The sequence below is a fragment of the Carcharhinus amblyrhynchos genome, chromosome 3 (genome assembly GCF_965287045.1).
Source record: "Carcharhinus amblyrhynchos chromosome 3, sCarAmb.v2.hapA, whole genome shotgun sequence".
Lineage (NCBI taxonomy): Eukaryota > Metazoa > Chordata > Chondrichthyes > Carcharhiniformes > Carcharhinidae > Carcharhinus > Carcharhinus amblyrhynchos.
Window position 1 is genome coordinate 71,321,931 of NC_137326.1, and position 12,671 is coordinate 71,334,601.

Consider the following 12,671-nt stretch of genomic DNA (forward strand, 5'->3'; position numbering starts at 1 on the left):
CCCAGTTTCTCCAACCTTTCCTCGTAACTCAGTCCTTCCATGCCAGGCAACATCCTGGTAAACCTCCTCTGCACCCTCTCCAGAGTCTCCACGTCCTTCCGGTAGTAAGGTGACCAGAACTGGACGCAGTACTCCAAATGCGGTCTAACCAACGTTCTGTACAACTGAAGCATTAGACGGCAGCTCCTATACTCTATACCCCTTCCTATAAAGGCTAGCATTCCATAAGCTTTCCTCACAACCTTCTCTACTTGTGTCGCAACCTTCATAGACTTGTGAACCTGCACTCCCAGGTCCCTCTATATTTCTATACTCCTAATCGGTCTACCTTTTATCACGTAGCTCCTCTCTGCATTATTCCTTCCAAAATGCATCACCTTGCATTTGTCAGGATTAAATTCCATCTGCCACCTATCTGCCCAATGTACCAACCTATCTATACCCTGCTGTATCACCTGACATTCCACCTCAGTATCCGCCAATCCTGCCATCTTGGTGTCATCAGCAAACTTGCTGATCACACCACGTACGCTCTCTTCCAAGTCGTTTATGTATACTACAAAGACGAGAGGTCCCAGTACTGAGCCCTGCGGCACACTGCAGGTCACTGGCCTCCAGCCCGAAAAGGTCCCCTCAACAACTACCCTCTGTCCAGGCCCAGCCAGTTCTCAATCCACCTAGCTACCTGCCCTTGTATCCCATGTGCCTTAACCTTTTCTACCAGCCTACCATGAGGGACTTTGTCAAACGCCTTACTGAAATCCATATAGATGACATCAACGGCTCTCCCATCGTCAATCGTTTTTGTCACCTCCTCAAAGAATTCTACCAGATTCGTTAGGCAAGACCTCCCCCTAACAAAGCCATGTTGCGTATCCCTAATCAGATCGCAACGCTCCAAATGCTCATACATCCTACCCCTAAGTATTTTTTCCATTAATTTTCCTACCACCGATGTCAAACTCACTGGTCTATAATTTCCAGGGTTATCCCCACTACCTTTTTTAAACAGCGATACAACATTAGCTACCCTCCAGTCTTCTGGGACCTCACCTGTGTCCAAAGAAGAGACAAAGATTTGCGCCAGAGGCCCAGCAATTTCATCTTTCACCTCCCTAAGCAGCCTGGGATAAATACCATCAGGCCCCGGAGATTTATCCGTCTTTACGCTACCTAAAAGCCTTAGCACTTTCTGCCTCGTAATGGATATTTCCTGCCACTGATCTACAGCTCCCTCCAAGACACTTCACGACACCGAACCCCTCTCCTTCATGAATACCGATGCAAAGTATTCATTCAGGATCTCCCCCATTCCCTCCGACTCAATACATAACTCCCCACCTTTGTCCCTAAGAGGACCAATTTTCCCTCTAACCACTCTCTTGCTCCTAATATAGGAGTAAAATACCTTTGGATTTTCCTTAATCCTATCAGCCAAAGCCATTTCATGCCCTCTCTTCGCCCTTCTAACTCCCCTTTTTAGCTCCCTCCTACTCTCTCTATATTTTATTTAATTTACAAATTATGCGAGTTCAAAATTAAATTTGGAACATTGAGCAACCTGCTGAGTTATAAACTAGAAGTCTTGCTAACACACACAATGAACCCGTTAGCTAACAGGCAGTATTTTTTTGTCTAAGTGCTGGGCAGACTTGAAACTGGGAGAATTTCAGATCCATTTTTTGGGGACATTTTAGGTCCCCCCACGTGCACTCTGGCTGCAAAACTTTGAGCGAGTCTGATTCTCGCTGTAGGAGCCGATGGGCAGGGATTAACACACCCAAAACCCTGCAGCTCCAATTGGAGCCATCATCCGCAAATGCGCAAAATAAATGCAGCTCCGTCCCAGGCCAGGTAACGCCTCCCCCCGGCCCCCACAAACACTGGACCCTCCCCAACATTACTGACCCCCTTACCCCCACCCCCCTGTAATCCAGACTGATCACGGCCCTCCTCCCCCCACCGATCGCAGGGAGAGTGGCAGCGGACCCCCTCTCTTCCACTGATCGCAGGCAGAGAGGAAGCAGCCACCCCACCCCTGACCCACCTGCATAAGAGCCGATTTGCTCCTGACTCCAATGGCTGTATAACACCTCCCTCTTTCTCCCTAGCCCCCAATCATCACAGAGGCACACATCCCCCCTCCACCGTTCCCCACATCAGCACACCTGCAAGTGCTCACTTGCATTCCCCTCATTGCTAACAAACATACTACGTTTAACTTGCTGGAATGCTCTCCCAAACTATCTGCAGCTCATCTGCCCTGACAAGGGGCAGCTCCATTAGAACCCCAAGGATGGACAGGCACACAGTCAGTGCAGGAAAAAATGGCAAAGAAGTCAGCACCCAGATTCACTGAGAGTGATCGCAACAGATTGCTCGATGTTGCAGAGGCAAAGCAGGGTACCCTCTTCCCCCCAGCAGGACACAGACCAAGGGGAGGTGATGGTAAAGCAGCCTGGGAGGCAGTTGCCGCTTTGGTCAGTGCCATGGCACTGGTCCCCAGAACAGCAAAGCAATGTCGCAAAATGTCAATGATTTCATCCAGGCAGCAAAGGTGAGTGTTTAACCCCATCCAGTATCTTACCCCAAATCTCCCCCAGATCACCCCCACCCACAGCACCCTGCATGCTTCCAACCCCTGACCCCCGCTCCAAGCACTTCCTTCCTGTTCAAGAATAACACAACGCTTGCCCTCTGAGGTCCACCTTCTGATACCCTGCAGGAGTCACGCCATCATTTCTTTCATGGCTCTCCACAGGAGAAGAAAGCCCATATGAGAGTGCAAAGACAAGGGGTGGTGAACCTGACATCTGGGTCCCAACCTCTTTGACAAGCGAGCTCTGGAGCTGCGCAGAGAGGGGGACATCCGGGCTATCAGCAACAGCATGGTCGGGCTGTGGTCAAGAAGTGAACACCTGTCAACCCTCCACTCAATTTGAGTCAATTCGGTTTAAGGTGCAAGCGACAAGGTTTCAAGGAGATGTACGAGGCATGTTTATTTACACAGAGGGTGGTGGGTGCCTGGAACTGACTACTGGGGCAGATCATGGACGTAGATACGATAATGACTTTTGTATGATGCATGAATGGGATGTGAATAGAGGCATATGGTCCCCAGAAGGGCAGGAGATTTTAATTCAGATGGGCAGCCTGGTTGCTGCAGGCTTGGAAGACTGAATGGTCTCTTGTGATGTAATCTGCTTTGTTCTATGTTCAGTGGAGAAATGTCAAGCAACTTTCTGGCATCTCAGATTCCTCTCCCTTCCTTGCATTTAACATTGTGTCCCTACGGCAGCTCCTGCCCATCCTGAGACTGACAGCTCCGAAACTACTTGGAGGAAGCAGGTGAAGAGACCTTTGAGGGTGGCACTTTTTTGGCGTTAGCTTCCACCTCGCAAATCACCATCCCAGATACTCGAACATTGGTGGGTCCAGTTATTGGTGAGGCATCTGGGTCACTGTCTGGTGAACACGACACATCTGGTAACGTACATTGGGTAAAGGAGGGAATATCTGAGGTGTTTGGCATGCGGGAGGCATGGACTCAACTGGCCCCAGGATACATGCTGGTCTTCTGAGATCACTTCCTTCTCAGCTACTGGAGATGCAGCAAAAGTGCCAGGGAATGCAGGAGAGGCTGATGGTCACACTGCACTGACTGCGAGGATGTTGGGTGGAGACCCAAAGCTTTGGGACTAGCTATTGCCTTTCTTTCGTGGTTCCCAGGCCAACACTGTAAGAGTGGCAGTGGAAAGTGTGGGGGAGGAGATCTTCAACATCAGTAATAGTCTCCAAGCAATGGCTGAGTCACAACAGGCCACAGCGGAGTCCCAGAGGGGCAGCGGCTGAGTCACAGCGGGCCACAGCTGAGGGACTCAACAGGCTTCTTGAGGCTTTGTGGCCCATGGCTGAGAAGCTGCAGAGCTTGCAGGAGGCCCAGCCAGACAGCATTGAGACACAGCGGGCTACAGCAGCAGCCTTTCAGAACGTGGCCCAGTCTCAGAGGGTCACGGCTGAAGCGCTGCAGAACATGGCCCAGTCTCAGAGGGCACTTGCTGCAGCTATTGACACATGGTCTCCGACTCAGGTTGCCATCACAAAGGGCTTGATGTGATGGGTGTGATGCAGAATGTCCTCCAGGACTGGCGGGACCAGGTGAAAAGTCTGACAACACCAGGTTTTAGTCCAACCTATTTATTTGATAATATACTCGCAAGCTTTCGGGTTAGCCCCTGCGAACAATGGTCTGTTTGAGGTTGTGTGGTTGTCTGAAAGCAAGAAGTGGGGGTGTGGGGATAGCCCTGGCGAGATGTTCGTCTTCATCAATGATATGTTGAAGACTCCAGAGAAGATGTCGTAGCTTCTCCGCTCCGGGGAAGTACTGGACGACGAAGGGTACTCTGTCCACTGTGTCCTGTGTTTGCCTTCTGAGGAGATCGGTGCGGTTTTTCGCTGTGGCGCATCGGAACTGCCGATCTATGAGTCGAGCACCATATCCTGTTCTTATGAGGGCATCTTTCAGGGTCTGGAGGTGTCTGTCACGATCCTCCTCATCTGAGCAAATCCTGTGTATACGGAGGGCTTGTCCATAGGGAATGGCTTCTTTAACATGTTTAGGGTGGAAACTGGAGAAGTGGAGCATTGTGAGATTGTCTGTGGGCTTGCGGTACAGTGAGGTGCTGAGGTGACCGTCCTTAATGGAGATGCGTGTGTCCAAGAATGCAACTGATTCTGGGGAATAGTCCATGGTGAGTCTGATGGTGGGGTGGAATTTGTTGATATCATCATATAGTTGTTTCAGTGATTGTTCACCATGAGGCCAAAGGAAGAAAATGTCATCGATGTATCTAGTGTACAGCATCGGTTGAAGATTCTGTGCAGTGAAGAAGTCTTGTTCGAACCTGTGCATGAAGATGTTGGCATATTGAGGTGCAAATTTGGTCCCCATGGCTGTTCCATGTGTCTGGATGAAAAACTGGTTGTTGAAGGTGAAGACATTGTGGTCCAGGATAAAGCGGATGAGTTGTAAAATTGCATCTGGAAACTGGCAGTTGTCAGCATTGAGTACTGAGGCAGTCGCAGCAATGCCATCGTTGTGGGGGATGTTGGTGTAGAGCGCTGAGACATCCATTGTGACGAGGAGTGTCCCTGGTTCAACTGCTCCGTGTGTGCTGAGTTTCAGTAGAAAGTCCGTAGTGTCGCGACAAAAGCTGGGGGTTCTTTGTACAATGGGTTTCAGGATGCCCTCGACGTAGCCGGAGAGGTTCTCACACAGAGTTCCATTGCCCGATACGATGGGACGGCCAGGTGTGTTTGCCTTGTGTATCTTTGGGAGGCAGTAGAGATCTCCAATGCGGGGAGTACGTGGAATGAGAGCACGGAGGGTGCTCTGAAGGTCCGGATCAAAGGTCTTGATCAGATTGTTGAGTTGACGAGTGTGTTCTTTGGTCGGATCTGTGGGTAATTGTCTGTAGTGTTCCTCATTGTTTAGTTGTCGGTACACTTCTTTACAGTAATCCGTTCTGTTCAGTATGACGATGGCCCCTCCTTTGTCTGCTGGTTTGATGACAATGTTGCGGTTTGTCTTGAGAGCGTGGATGGCGTTGCGTTGTGCTTGGGTGATGTTCGGGGCTGTCTTGTGAGTGCGGCTGATGAATCTGGTGTTAACGCACCTCCTGATGGTTTGGGCATACAAGTCTAGTCGAGGGCAGCGGCCTTCCGGAGGAGTCCAATTGGATTCCTTCCTCTTAGGCTGTTGCACTGCGGATCTCTCTGTCGGCTGTTCTGGTTCATCGACTGTCTCATTGTGTTCGTTGCTGGCCTCTTGGGGTTTGTGGAAAAACTCCCGCAGCCTCATTCGCCTGATGAATTCCTCTGTGTCCGCTGCGAGACTGATGGGGTCCATTTTGGTGGTGGGGCAGAAATTGAGCCCTCGGCTGAGAACTTCGATTTCATCTGGTTGAAGTGTGTAGTCCGACAAGTTGACAATAGACCTCCCTGCGGTAGTGCTGTTTTCTACTGTGGTGCCGGGGGAGGCTTGGTTGTTGCTGGCGGCGATGCCGAGTTTCTCAAGTTTCCTATTCTTGGTGTGCATGTAGGTGGTGTAGTTTCTTTGTCTCATCTGCTTGGCAGAGTTTCGCAGTTGGTCTGCATCCTGAGCACAAGTTGAGAAAATGTATTCCATTTTAGTTTCCAGGGTGCGGCGTTTGCTGTAAAGCTGGTGTATGAGGTGGTTGAGAAGTGTGAGAGAGGTGCGACGGCAAAGTCTCTCAGCGTAGTCTGTGTTATAGGTTGCCCTGAGTGGGTTCGTGATCTGTAGTCCTTTTGGTATCTTGTCTGCTTTCTTGCATCTCTGTAAAAACTTGATGTCTGTGTCGATATGCGCAATCTTCTTGGAGATCCTCTCCACTTGGATCCGGCAGTTTGTGGTGTCGATAGTAGTCATGATATGGGTATGCCGGCGTTGGACTGGTGTAAACACAGTAAAAAGTCTGACAACACCAGGTTTTAGTCCAACCTATTTATTTGATAATATACTCGCAAGCTTTCGGGCTAACCCGAAAGCTTGCGAGTATATTATCAAATAAATAGGTTGGACTAAAACCTGGTGTTGTCAGACTTTTTACTGTGTTTACACCAGTCCAACGCCGGCATACCCACATCGGGACCAAGTGACGTCAGAGCTTCTGGGGCTCACTGTGGAAGCACTACCATCCCAGAGTGGCCCAGAGGCCCGCAGGAGCTCCAAGGGAGTAGAAAGGGCTCAAGTTCATGTCATGGCCTTCCAACCAGGAGACTATGGCTATGGCTACATCTTCTGACTCCCTCGTTCCTGACACCAGGATATCTCAAGTGCAGTGGGATGAAGATGGTATCATGGATATGTCCCTGCTACCTGGAAGCCTGCCTGGGTCCTCAAGTTCCAGACCCTCCAGAAGGCACCTGGCAAGCTCATCACAGGCCTTGGGGCAAGGTAGGCAGCTGGCCCATTCCACCTCTGATGTACATTCTGGGGAGACACCAAGACATAGTGGTAGGCCATGTAAGGTTAGGAGGTTGTAGTTGCACCAAGATGGCTTTGGGTGAACTGATTAGATGGTTTTATTAGCAATTTTCTATTTTCGATCTTATGTTTGAAGTTATTATTAAGCCACATTTATTGTAAAGAGTAAATGTTTTTCATCGCCCACCACTGACTAATTTGTCTCAGATTCGCCTCAAACAGGAACGCTGTTACCCAGACAATCATCAGAGGGATGCTTCATGTTGATATCAGCTAGGGAAGCCCCTCAATGTTGTGTCACCGAGAAAATGAAGCCATTGATTTCCCAGAACCCATGAGCAATTTGTTTCCCCCCCTCCCCAAGGTGCCCCAGGGCCCTTTATGGGGTTTGCAGATCCCTTGCCCATTACACAGATGTGGGCCCAGGTGCCGGCGTGCAAGTGGAGCTGAGATAGGAACCAGACAACATTGCATGGGCATCACCACAATGGTGATGAGTGAGTCAACATCACCCTCCTGCCTGCTATAGAAACTCACAAATACAGCATACCCAGGCCCATCACTCTGGGGTCAAAATGTTGTGAAGAGGTGGGGGTGGTTACTGGTGCCCACAGGCTTCTAGTGAGCAAAGCAACTGGTGATCAGGGCTGTCCTTGCTGCCCTTGCATGCCTGATCCTTGCTGCCACCCCTCCAGCACCTGGATGGTACAGTTCAGCACTGTCCTCCTTCTCTTCCTCCTCCTCCTCCCGCTGGGCAGCCTACTTCCCAGCAACACCTGGCTGGTCGGCTTCCACATCCTCCTCCTCCAAAAGGTCTCCTTGCTACTGGGTCAGGTTGTGAAGGGCACAACACACCATCACAATGTGGGAAGAAATCAGAGAGCTGTACTGTAGAGCACACCAGAGCGATCCAGGCATTTTCAGGAACCTTCCCCACTGTTGAGCGGGTGCAACGTGGGCCTCATTATATCGGGTCTCTGCCTCAGTCTCAGGCCTCTGCACAGGTGTCATCAGCCAAATCCAAAGCGGGGTAGCCCATGTTACCCACAAGCCATCCTTGCACCCTGGGCTCCTCCTCAAAGATCTCAGGTATGTCTGAGTTCCTCACTATAAACTTCTGTGAATGCTGCTGGGGTGTCTGCCCCAGATGTGCACAATGTTCATCTTTTGATCACAAACAGATTGCACATTTATGGAATAGAACCACTTTCTATGCTTGAATCGTCATGGATTCTGAAGCGGTGCCTTGAGGGCGATGTGGGCAATGGCCACGAATCCTGCAGTCCAAACTTCCTGCTGGGTCTGGTCCAAGTCAAATTTGATATACTGGCCAGCCCAGGCATACAGGGATCCATAACCTCTTTCACACAGGCGTGGATAGCTGACTGGGAAATGCCACACACATCTCTGCTGGGGTCTGGAAGGAGCCAGTGGCATAAAAATTTAAAGTGGCCGTCAATTTGACAGCCACTGAGAGTGGGTGCCCTCCCCCTTGCCCTGAGGTGCCGGGTCCTGCAACAAGTGGTACAGGTGTTGCACTGTCTCCTTTTGGAGACAAGCTGTTGGTGGCACACAGTGTTCAACATTTGTTCAAATATCAATTGTGTGTGGAACTGATGGGGTCTCTGCTCCCTTCTTCTCCCGCGCCCCCATTCTTGGTGAATGGCGGCTAGGTCCTGTCTCTGGTGACTGTCTCCCTCAACTCCTGCGAGTGGTAGGCCTGGGTCTCCTCTGCCCACAATTCATCCTCCTGTTCCTCCTCCTCAGCTCCAGAAGTAACCAAAACATCAGGAAAAGCCATCTTGTCAAATTGAAAGGGGGTGAATTTGGAGAAGGAGAGAAATAGATGGAAAGATTCAGGAATGCTGCTTGCCCCTAGCCCAGCAACACACACTGGCTTACTGCTCATTCCCCCCTACACAGGCCCCCCCAACCACACAGCCCTCCATCCCCTCACAGGCCTCCCAGCAACATAGACCCCCCTCCCCATTCCCCACCCTCAGGCCCCCCCCAGCAACACAGCTCCTCTATCCTCCCCCGACTAACACACACCCAGAACTCATGCAGCAGTGAGCACAGACATTGCTGCTTGAAAAGTCCTGAGGCTGCAGCACCTCCATTTCAAAGGGCTTCAGCACATCCCCCAGCTGGAAGAGTGCTGTGTGCACCAGGACTCAGCAGCATCCCCAAGGCCTGAGGTCAATGCTGAGACCTAGTCCGTGCTGCAAATCGGACATCAGATCCAGTGATCAGCAACAGTCCCATTAGCACTGTAAAACATTGTTTCATCATTTTCAGTTTAATGTTGCTGCACTGAGTCACTGAGCAACCTGCATCTATAAAAGTTGGCCACGTTTTAGAAGGTGCAGCTACTAATTCAAACACAGTTAAAAAGATTAATATCTGAATTCTGATCAATGGCTTCAGTTGTTTCTTCTGTTTGAGAATACATTCGCTGCAACTCACACTTACACCCACTTTTCAACATTTTAAAAATCAATAAATTCATTTTATCTATTTTCCTTATCGCAGTCTCTGATGTGTTTGAACCATGTAAATAAAGGTTAATAACAACTGAAATTTCCAGATTCGGGAGATGGAATAAAGGGACAAGGGAAAATTGCTATCATGCTTGTGTTGGTGCAAAGTTCTTCCAGCTCCAGCTTGACTCATTTGGTTAACTCCTCACTTCCGGGGCAAGATTGTTGTCGATTCATGTCCCAGTCCATACTGTTGAAATATCTAATGATCCAGGGAAGCCCTGTCAGCCTTCACATAACACAATAAATAGACAATTCCCCCTCACAGGTTCAGTCCTAATATGTTAAACCAGCCGACAAGAGGAGGAATTGTTTAGGACTGCGCTGTTGTTATTTATATTACCAACTCGGACATTGTGGAGGCTGAACACTAACTCTACCAGTATGTTCTGACCATAAACCTCATCACCAAACTATTGTTTCTCAGACTGGCATTGGCCTCAATACCTCTGGAGATCTTTCTTCCACAGCCTCTCATCTCACAGTCCTCCAACATCCCTGCACTGCTTCCCCTACCCACACAGCCCACTTCTACATTCATGAATCTATGACACCTTCCACCACTTTAACAGTTTCCAGTTCCCTGGTATTCACCATTTCCCTTTCCTAATGAGCATCCAATCCCTGTGCACCTCCATCCCAGTCCAGGACAGCCTGTGAGCCATCAACTTCTTCATGAATGGAGGTCCAATTAGTCCCCAACCAGCACCACTCTCCTCCTTCAGGCTGAATGTGTTCTCAATTTGAAAAACTTCTCCTATGACTCAATTGCCTCCTCCAAAAAGAAGTGTATCTTTATACCAGTGCTATTCAGGCCTCCTTCCTTCACCTCCTATCATGATACATTGATGATTTTATCAATGTCATTTCCTACCCTGTCCCAAAATAAAAAAACTCCAATTTCAAAGAACAAAGAACAAAAAAAAGGCCCTTCAGCCCAACGAGCCTGCGCCGCCATTTTAACATTACCAGTTCCCCCTTCCACCCATGACCCTTATCTATTGTTTATGGCATTCCACATTGAGGGAAACTAATTTAGGGACAATTTATAACCTCCAATCAGCCTAATAGGGGTGTGGGAGGAAACCGGAGCACCCGGAGAAAACCCACGCAAGCACGGGGAGAATGCGCAAACTTGCACAGACACTGGCCTAAATCCATGTGTCTGCACAGCAAACAGAGATAGTCACTGAGCTGTCGTGTTGCCCAGCGTCTGGTCCAGTTTAAGCACACGCTAACGACATGAAGCACTCGGCCACTCTCGAACATTCAAGAGCAGCCCAAGTACGACCCATCGCGTGTATGCCCCTCGTCAGACAACAAGGTGGACCAACTTAAAACCTGTGAATTAAAAGAGAAAAACATTATTATCATACCACATCCTTTTACATTACCAGGGACGTCCCAATGCTAATGAACCTTATTTAAAACAATCTCCTATATCCTCCCATCTCCAACCCACTCATGTGCCTGTCTAAGTAACTCTTAAACAACTCCAGCGTGCCTGCCCCCACCACCTTACTTGGCAGAGCATTCCATACTCCCACTACCCTCTGTGTGAAAAACCTCCCCCTAATATCCGCGTTATACCTCTCCCCCATCACCTTAACCCGTGGCCCCTCGTACTGTGCGTCTCTAACATAGGAAATAGCTTACGTCTGTTTACTCTATCTATACCCTTCATTATCTTATATACCTCTATTAGATCCCCCCTCAGTCGCCGTCTTTCAAGGGAAACAGCCCCAATTTGCTCAATCTTTCCTCTTAACCCAGTCCTTCCATACCAGGCAACATCCTGGTAAACCGCTTCTGCACTCTCTCCAGAGTCTCCACGTCATTCGGTAGTAAGGCGACCAGAACTGGACTCAGTACTCTAAATGCGGCCTAACCAACATTCTATACAACTACAACATTAGACTCCAGCTCTTGTATTCTATACCCCTTCCTATAAAGGCTAACATACCATAGGCTTTCTTCACAACCTTCTCCACTTGTACTGCCACCTTCAAAGACTTGTGCACTTGCACCCCCAGGTCCCGCTGCGTTTCTGTACTCTTTATAGGCTTACCCTTTATCATATAACTCCCCCCTATGTTATTCCGGCCAAAATGCATCACCTCACATTTATCCGGATTAAACTCCATTTGCCACATATCTGCCCAGTGTACCAGCCTATCAATATCCCATTGTATTGCCAGACACTGCTCCTCACTGCCCGCCAATCCAGCCATCTTAGTGTCATCTGCAAATTTGCTGATCACACCACTTACTCCCTCTTCCAAGTCATTTATATATACTACAAAGAGAAGAGGTCCCAATACTGAGCCCTGCGGCACACCACTAGTGATAGACCTCCAGCTAGAAAAGGACCCCTCCACTACTACTCTCTGTCTCCTCATAGCAAGCCAGTTCTCAACCCATCTAGATAACTGGCCTTGTATCCCATGAGCCTTAATCTTTTCTACCAACCTACCATGAGGGACTATGTCAAACGCTTTACTGAAATCAATATAGACGACATCAACGGCTCGTCCTTCGTCGACCGTTTTTGTCACCATTTTGTTGTTGGGTTGTTGTTGTTTGTCCATCATCATCGATGAGGACCTTGACACCATTAGTCATTTTGAGGCTGGTTGCGGTGTGTCTGAAGATGACTGATCAGGCCAATTCGCGCACAGAATGTCCTGGCACATATTGGACAGACTTGTGTAGACATTGTAGCTGTTCTGCTGGTGACTCTGGACTTGCACAGCTCGTGCTTAAGTTGTGCTTCAGCAATGCACCTTGCTTCGTGAGCTTGACAGCCTTTGTGGATGACGCAGCGTCAGGTAGGGCGGTTTTGTGCCAGTGTTTCCCAGGTGGTCGTGTCAATGTCAAGCGACTTGGCAGGCAAAAGGCAGGGAATTATAGACCGGCTAGTTTAACGTCTGTTGTGGGTAAAGTGTTAGAATCCGTCATCAAGGAGGAAATAGCGAGGCATCTTGAGGGGAATTGCTTGATAGAGCAGACGCAGCACGGTTTCGTTAAGGGGAAGTCGTGTCTGACAAATTTATTGGAGTTCTATGAGGATGTGTCTAGGGCGGTGGATAGAGGAGAGCTGGTGGATGTGGTCTTTCTTGTTTTTC

General features: G+C 49.2%; 1 pseudogene; it reads left to right on the top strand.

The window, feature by feature from the left end:
• The first annotated feature begins 3,907 nt into the window (after positions 1 to 3,907).
• Positions 3,908 to 12,671, top strand: part of LOC145341194 (lactosylceramide 4-alpha-galactosyltransferase-like) — a 51,742-nt pseudogene continuing 42,978 nt past the window's right edge.